Below are 9418 nucleotides of genomic sequence, written 5' to 3'. Positions count from 1 at the left end.
GCTTAAGTAGGCTCACATGAAAAGCATCATGAATGAGCCAATGGTTGGGCAACTTAAGTTGATAGGCCATCTCATTGATTGGTTTTAGGATTTGAAAAGGACCATAATATCTTTTTGCTAGTTTAACATAATACTTTTGGTGGCCCATAGGATTTTGGCCCATAGTCTGCCTCAATCAAGCCTTGGGAAATTTGAGTAGGAACCAATCATTTTCCTTGAAAGCTAAGGCCCTTCTATGCTTGTTAGCAACAACCATTTGCCTTTGTTGCGAGATGGATATAGCCTCCTCAATATTTTGGAAAAATTCTTGTAGGTCTCGGCTATACTCATTGACAACGAAGATCTTCCCATGTACCTTAAGTAGCAAGGGACTTTTAGGCCTTCCTTCAATGATTTTGAAAGGTGCCTTCCCGGTATTATGGACAGTGTTATTGTACGCATACTCTACAAGAGGTAAGTACTTTTTCCATTGGAAACGTTGATCTACTTCAGTAACATAGGTCTTACGTAGATCTAGAATTGTAAGGTTGGCTATTTCCCCTTTGTCATTTGTTGTGGGTGATAGGCCGAGGAGATATTAAGCCTAGTACCTAGATTCTCAAAGAGACCCTTCCAAAAAAAACTAGTCATTCGAGGATCTCTATCCGAAACGATTGATTTTGGCAAGCCATGGTTGCCATTTGTGTTGGAATTAGGGTTGCAGAGAAACACACACAGCTTGGAGAAGACAAAGGAAGCTCAAGGCACACAATAGAGAGTGTGTTACATAGTGTGCAATGGAAGGATAGATAGCCCTAGAGTGATGGGCGTATATATCAATGCACGGGGGAAAAAACCTCCTAAAGAGGGAAAAAATGCCCGGGCGGTCCTAGTGTGTTCACACACATCACTACCACATGTATATGGTAACAAATCCCCCCTGGAGTGATGCGGTGAACGAGATCTGGCACATGAGTAAAGGGAAGTGCCATGCCCTGAGGACAAGATCAGTCCACAAAGGGGAGTAAGCCCAAAGCTTTGCGGAAAGCTTCAAGCTTCTCACGAGACAATGCCTTTGTGAAAAGATCTGCAAGGTTGTCCTGTGTTGGCACATAAGCCAAGCTGATCTCTCCTGCTGAGAGCCTCTCCCTAACATAGTGGTAATGCACCTCAATGTGCTTTGTGCGAGCATGAAAAATTGGGTTCCTCGCAACTGCCAATGCGCTCTGACTGTCAGTGTAGATAGTGTTGGCAGTGTCCTGTCCAACACCCAAATCAGCCATAAGGCGTCTGAGCCATACACTTGAGAGTAGCTGTGAAGACTGCCCTGTACTCAGCCTCACAACTCGAAGTGGCCACAGTAGGTTGCTTCTTGCTCAACCATGATATACATGAACTGCCAAGCATGAAACAAAAACCACTTGTGGACACTCTCGTGTCAAACCAACCAGCCCAATCTGAGTCCGAAAAAGCATGTAAGTCTGGAGGAAATGATCCCCCCTTGGGATAAAACAAGCCAAGATGTAAAGTGCCACTAAGGTAGCGGAAAATCCTCTTGACATCCTGCCAATGCTTAGACCCTGGGCTATGCATAAATCTGTTGACCTGTGAGACTGCAAACTGAATATCCGGCCTCGTGTTGCATACATAAATGAGGCAGCCAACAGCAGTTTGGTAAAGAGTGACATCAGCAGGATCGCCAGCATCATGTAGACTCAACTTCAAACCTGTTTCCATGGGAGTGGCAATAGGTTTGCAATCCTCAAGTCCAAACTTACATAGCAATGTCTCTATGTAACTTTTCTGACACAAGGCAATACCACCATCACACTTCTTAAACTGTATACCCAAGTAATGATGCAACAGCCCCAAATCTTTCATCTTGAAAGTAGCATTCAAATCAGCCTTAAATTCAGCAATATGTCTATCATTTGGTCCAGTGATCAGCAAATCATCAACATAAAGAACCACGATGAGAAATACATCACCCTCACGCTTTACATACAATGTGCTTTTTGTTGGACTGTTACGAAAGCTTTGTTTGACCAAATGAGTGTCAGCTTTCTCATACCAAGCACGAGGAGATTGCTTCAACCCATACAAAGCCTTCTTACATCTGCACACTTTGTCCTCTTGTCCTTTTATGACAAAACCGCGAGGATGCGTTACATAAACTTCCTCAAATATGTCACCATTCAAGAAAGGAGTAACAATGTCTGATTGATGTACATCCCAACCAAAATGAGCTGCCAATGCACATAGAAAACGTACAGTAGTCATACGACAAGTGGGAGCAAAAGTCTCTTCATAATCTATGCCTTTTTGTTGTGCATAACCCTTTGCAACAAGTCGAGCCTTATGGCGATCGATCTCACCATCCGGTTTGCGTTTCAACTTGTAAACCCACTTTGTACCAATGGCATTTTTGCCAGGAGGCAAATCACATAAAGTCCATGTGTCATTTTCTATAAGTGCATCATATTCTGATTGCATGGTAGCCATCCAATTTTCTGAATTTTGTGCTTCATCAAAAGACAGAGGCTCCTCAACATCATGTAAACTAGACATAGCCAAAGCATAACAATTTGATGCATAAGATGCATGGCGAGAGCCTGAACGAGTACGACTAGACAAAGGTGCATCCAATTTACTGTCACGCAAAGTGTGCACCAACCATTTTGGCATACCTCTAGCCTGCTCATTTTCAGCCCTTTCCTCATCAAGTACATCATGTACATCTGCATCAGTAATAGGCTGATCTAAAACATTTTCAGAAACCCCCATAGGCTGTACATTTGCCTCATTGGAACTTACATTCGTATTTCCACCACTGAAAAGAGGCAACAAAGTGTCATAAATGTCCTGTGAGCTTACATTACTGTCTCTAGTACATGACAGCAAGGGCTGAACAGAATCTTCCACAAACACTACATCCCGAGAAACTAGAATACGTTTTGTTTGCGGATGATACAACCTGTAACCTTTGCTTTCAGCACTATAACCAACAAAAATACATTTGACAGCCTTATCATCCAATTTTTTGTGCTGCACTTGTGGCACCAAAGCATATGCCAAACGGCCAAAAACACGCATGTGCTCACTAGAAGGCTTTCTATCATGCCATGCTTCATATGGAGTAATAGAGTGCAAAGCTTTCGTAGGACACCTGTTAAGTACATAAGTGGCACACATGATGGCCTCAAGCCAAAAGAATGTGGCAAAGCTTGACTTTTGACCATACATCGTGCCATTTCCGTAAGTGACCTGTTTTTCCTCTCAGCAACACCATTTTGCTGAGGTGTATAAGGCACTGTACATTGGTGTTTTATCCCACGACTAGCCAGAAATGCATTAAATTCATGAGACATATACTCCCCCCCTCGATCGGAACGGAGGGTGCCCATAGTACATTTCGAGACATTTTCAGCCATAGCCAGAAATTGTTTGAAGCACATAAAAACTTCGAACTTCGCTTTAAGCGGAAATACCCATGCATGCCTGGAGTAATCATCAATGAAAGTCATGAAGTACAGGTAATTGCCCAAGGACGGAGTTTGCATGGGCCCACAAACATCACTATGCACAAGCTGCAACCTGCATGTGGTCCGAACTGAACCATCCTTTGGAAACTTAGAACGCTGCATCTTACCCAAAATACAGCCTTCACAAACATGTTTGAAAGGTGCTTTAAGAGGTGGCAAAGAACCAACCATATCAGATTTTTGTAAACGCAGCAAACTGGCAAAATTTAGATGACCAAAACGTGCATGCCAAAGTTTTGCATCTGAAATAGCCCTTGAATCTGCAACAGCATTTGCAAAATTTTGCCCACACTTGTCATACAAAGCGAGCTTATATAGCCCACGGCACAAAAGCCCAGATGCAACAATTTCATCACCAAAACTGAGATCACGAACTGTACATCTGTCATCCACAAATTTGACTACAAGTCCAAGTCCAGCAAGTGCGGATACAGATAAGAGATTCTTCTTGATCCCAGGTACATAAAGTGCATCAACAAGTGTGAAGGAATTGCCATTAGCAGCAGTGAGCACAATCTTTCCAACTCCCTGAACTGGATAAGAGGCGTTGTTGGCACAAGTGACTGAATTCCCATGAGGGACAGACTCGAGAGAGGTAAACAATTCATGATGTGAGGTAATGTGCTTTGTAGCACCACTGTCGAAATACCACACATGTGAATCTGCAGCAACTGACAAGCATGCATCATGGACAACAGGATTGTAAGTGCACTCTGCGCTAAAAGCCCATTCTGCATCAACATCAGCAACACAGTCTCCTTTCACAGAAGACTCAACAATGGCTGCATTTGTAGTGGAACCAACATTTGCAGTGGAACCACCCTCTTTCTTCTTAGCCTCTTTGGCCTTCAACTTAGGACACGACTTGATCAAGTGATCATTCGCTTTACAATAATGGCAACGCATCTTCTTTTTGCCCTTATCACCAGAATTGCCAGACGAAGTACTGCCAGCAGAAGCATTAGGAACATAATTTTTGCCACTCGCAGCAGAACCATAAGAAGTGGCTGCATTACTGTTACCACCCTTTCTTTGAGAAGCAATAAAGGCCTGTTCAACTGCACGCTGCCTAGTCCTGTTTTTTCTAGAAAGTGACTCTTGCAACAGCAATGTGCATAATGCATCAAACTTGACAACTTCAGGATTTCCTTGGGTCATCAGTCTCCAAGTACTAGCAAATGTCTGGTAGGAATCTGGTAAGGCATCAAGAACCGTTTGCACAAGGGAACTGTCTGAAATGACTTCACCTGCAGAAATAAGTTGCTCATTGATATCCTTGACACTAGCAAGGAAAGTGTCCATATCATCTTCCTCATGCATAATCTTCGACTCCAGCTCTTTACGTAGCAAAGCAATTTTAGCCTCATTGCGGCTTGCATAAAGACCTGCTAGAATATCCCAAGCCTGTTTTGCAGATTTTGCAGAACGGATGTGAGGAACAATGGTGCGCTTCACAGACAACGCAATCAATGCATGAGCCTACGCATCCTTAACATCCCAACAAGCTTGTTCTGTCGTAGGCAAAATAACTCTAACAGCTTCAATCCTTGCAACAAGACCTGCAACATTCTCAACATCGCCTACATCCTCAGAACCAGGACGTACATCAATGCCCTGCACAATGTTCCAGACACCCTTTGACACAAGAACATGTTGCATCATATAAACCCACATAGGGTAGTTGTCCCCATCCAACCTGTCCTCAGCAACAAACATCTTGAACACATCTGTGTTGTTGTTGTCAGCCATAGTAAATGCTGCACCTGATGTGAAAACTGCCCGAAAATAGGAGAAACGGAGCAGGAACAACCTGTGCTATATAGCACAAACCATAGAAGACCGTAAGGCACCTGTTATGCAGAAAACGGCACTAACAAAAATTCTGCACAAAATGACGAAATAGCCTATGCAGTACTGCCTGTAGTGGAAACGGAGGCCGAAATGAGCCCAAATCAAAATTCTGAGCAGACCAAGCTCTTCGAGCTTACCCAAAATTTTTGTCGATCTGCGAACGCTCGCCAAAGCTCACTGAAATTGGAGAAGGTGAGCAGGCGTGTGCTGGAGCAGCTGGCGACTAAGCCTGGGAGGACGTGACCTGCTCTGATACCAATTGTTGGAATTAGGGTTGCAGAGAAACACACACAGCTGGGAGAAGACAAAGGAAGCTCAAGGCACACAATAGAGAGTGTGTTACTTAGTGTGCAATGGAAAGATAGATAGCCCTAGAGTGATGGGCATATATATCAATGCACGGGGGAAAAAACCTCCTAAAGAGGGAAAAAATGCCTCGGCGGTCCTAGTGTGTTCACACACATCACTACCACATGTATATGGTAACAATTTGGTGTGCCTTGATAATCTTTTTGATAGGTATAAGATGTGCTTGTTTACTAAACCTGTCTACTATTGTCCATATTCCCGTATTCCCATGGATGCGCTTTGAGCAATCCAAAGATAGGATATGCTCTCCCATGGTGAATTAGGAATTGGCAAAGGTTGGAGCAATCTAGGTTGCTTCCCCCTATCATACTTTGTCTTTTGGCATACCACACATTTTGACACATAGTCTTGTATGTTCGTCTTCATGGTAGCCCAATAGAAATATGTCTCTACTCCATGAAGGGTAGGTTGAATCCCTCGATGCCCCACATAGGGAGGAGCATGGGATTCATACATCACTTTCTCACGAAGAGAGTGAGTAACACATAGCCTATTGTCATAGAGGAGGGAACCATGATCAATAGGATGAAGGCATGTTCCCTCACCTTCCCCCAAGCATATGAAAGGGATGATCCTTTGCAATGAGCATCCTCTTTTGGAGCTTTGACCGTGGAAGCTCTAGAAGTCTCATTGCTGGCATTTCTTTTGGGGCAAGAACGATAGCCATGTCCTTGCTCCCCACACTTAAAGCATTTGTGTTCTTTACGACAAGCCTCTAGCTCTTCAGGAGAGAGTTTGTTTTTACCTTTGTAAACTCCTCTCTCCTTGGTCTTGTTGTTATTTGGAATTGCCTTGGGAAGAACTTTGAGCATTGTTCTTCCCCTTTGCATCATTTTGATCTTTGTTTTCCATGGGCTTGGCATTCCTTTTAGCCCCTTGTTGGAATATGAGATTTCACAATAGTGTGGTGGATGACTTTGGTGATAGAACTGGGCCATTGGGAGTTGACATACTCAGCCATTTCTTTAGGTAATCCCACAAATTTGCTGCTTTTCCTCGGCAAAGTCTATCTTTCAAAAGACTGTAGCTTTGACATGTAAGTCCCAAAACTTGTCTACATACTTTCCACAAAGGCTAGCTCACCATTGACGAGCATATTTCTAAAAGTGCATAGCTACATGACGTAGCTTGGAGGATTCAATGAATCCCTTGTCTCCAAAGGCCACATCAAATTGTTGGATGAAGGCCAATACTTTGTCTCAGAGGTGCCATCATAGGTGAGAAAAGAGATACTCTTTCCTCCCTCTTTGAACTTCTTAAGCTTGTGGGACCTTTTCCAAGCAGGATAGGATTTGCGATGTCCTCTCCTCTTGTATTCTCTAGGAGAATAACCGTTGCTTTTGTTGGAAAAGGAGGAAGGTGAAGAAGAAGGAGAAGAGAGTGACCTCTTTCTTGCCTTTTCATTCCTTTGTTTCCTCTCTTCACTTTTGGAATGAGGAGGACAAGGACTATAGAATGATCTTTTCTTGTCAAGACCACCGTCTTCATGGAGCCACATCATTAGAGAATTCAAAGATTCACTTCTTTCTCGTTCATTGGATTCCTCCTCTTCTCATATCGGAGAGAGAGTCTTTTTTTTGGAAGTCTCAACAAGAGGCTTCCTGAGATCTCTCTCTTCTTGGAGAGGTAGGGAAATCCCATAAGCACAAAGTTGTTGGGTAACTTCGGCTTGCAGGGCAGGGATGCCTATAGCTTGTTGCAACCTAGTAACAAGATAGTTCACAAACATTGGGGCATCATCAAGAGCACCTTCATGTGCAAAATCAAAATTAGCAATATTCATTCTACTCTCTTTGTTATTGTCAGACATGCTAACTAACCTTATGTATATGCTACTTTGTGCTTTGGTACCCAAAACCTCAGTTTCTACTCTTCTTTACCTTTGAAAATTAGCTCTCAAGTAGCCACATCCGTGGTTTAGAGACTATTGATTGCAAAGAGTAGTGGAGAGGTTCTAACATTTCTTGGTTGATTTATGGTTCTTGTTGACCTCGCTAGTAGCTCAATAATGGTTAAGCCAAAGGCAAGACCCGAGATTCCATTATTAAGTCTTTAGTTCCCAACGATGTACCTCAAACTAAGTCCTTTTCAACCAAGATAATAGATACCTGTCCCACTTACCCTCTTGCAATGAGCATGTCCAACCTTTCATGGACAGCTTAAGGATCTCTCTTCTTAAATAAGAAAAGAGAAACCAAATGGCATTCATTGGAGCTCCCATAGTGGGTTCTACTTGTGCTGGCACAATAGATGTGGTTCGCTTGCTCTGTGTATCTTTTTCAGTGCTTTCTTCACTAAAAATTTTGTAGTTGTCCCCCAAGTCTATAGAATCCAAGATTCATGCTTCCAGGGTGGTGTGTTTCTTGCTATGCAATATAGCATGCAACTCCTCATTGAGTAATCTTTCAAGGAAGAATGAGACAATCCTCTCCTTTGCTAGAATTTCCAACTTTGGACATCTGCCAATGTACTACCTCATTCTATTAACATAATTCCTCACAAACTCTCCTTGTTTTTCCTCGAAACTATAGATCTATGCTTTTGTATCGTGCTTAATTTCCATTTTTGAGCAAGTAGCAATAAATCTTTTAGCCAATGTCGACAGATCTGTAATGGATTTAGGAGGTATGGTTTGAAACCATGTCAAAGTCTTACCTTCTAGGGTCATTCCAAATCCCTCAAACTAAGTATAAAAGTTTGATATTCAATCTGCTCTTAGCACTTACTTGAAGCTTGCTAAATTGTCATATGGATCCCTAGATCCAGTGTATTTCTTGACCCATTTCTCATAATTACTTGGTTTGACTCTTTGATTATGCTCAAAACTCTCTCTTTTGGCTGGTGGTCCTTTGTCTAGGCCTTCAAACCAGTTGCTTCGTAATGGTGACTCATTTGGCCCTCTTCTCATCCCACCCGATCGTCTTTGATTTCTGGTGGTTTTTGCACCTCTCACCCAATTCTCATCATTGTGGTGGGCTCCTTGGGTTGCACCGCCCCGTTGATTGGTCATGCTACTAAAAGATCTTTCTATTGATCCAAATTTTTGGTCTATAGAAAGTCCCATCCCCATGATCATATCTCTAATTGAGTATCTCTGATATTTGGTTCATTCAACCTCTTTTGGAGTCATGATAACCAAGTGATTGTTATCGCAATCCCTAAAGAGATGCACAAGAAGGTTTTTCTCCCTTATCTTGAAAATATACATGATTTTTAAAGGTGTTGATTACCTTGGTTTTGCGTTATCTATCCACAACAAACTTGTTACGTTATTGTCCTCCCAACAATAGAATCCTAGTTTAGGGTTATCGGTCAAAATGTGCTTTAGAGGTTTGACATCAACGTGGTCATATCCTTTTAGCTCTAATGCTGGTGGTCCCTCTTTGGTGGTCATATTTGGAATCAATGTATCGACTTCCAACCCCCATTTGTCCCACAGTGTCAGAATCTCCAATCTTTAAGTATTGCATTGCATTTTGGTTCATGTAGAAAGTTTCCTGTTTATTGGCTCTAATCTCCTCTTCAAATTCTTTGGTATGGACATTGACTCTAACCACATACTCCAAGGATTCTTGGTCAAAATTTTCAGTACTGATTTTGCAAAAGTAGCCAAAGGACCTGTTTGCAACCTTCAATTCTTAAAAACCCAGTTTCTAATAGCAATCAATATCCAAATA

Source organism: Adiantum capillus-veneris, chromosome 26, assembly GCF_014529385.1.
Source record: "Adiantum capillus-veneris isolate H3 chromosome 26, ASM1452938v2, whole genome shotgun sequence".
NCBI classification, from domain to species: Eukaryota; Viridiplantae; Streptophyta; class Polypodiopsida; order Polypodiales; family Pteridaceae; genus Adiantum; species Adiantum capillus-veneris.
The sequence above is the reverse complement of the archived record's forward strand: the minus strand, read 5'-3'. Positions refer to the sequence as shown.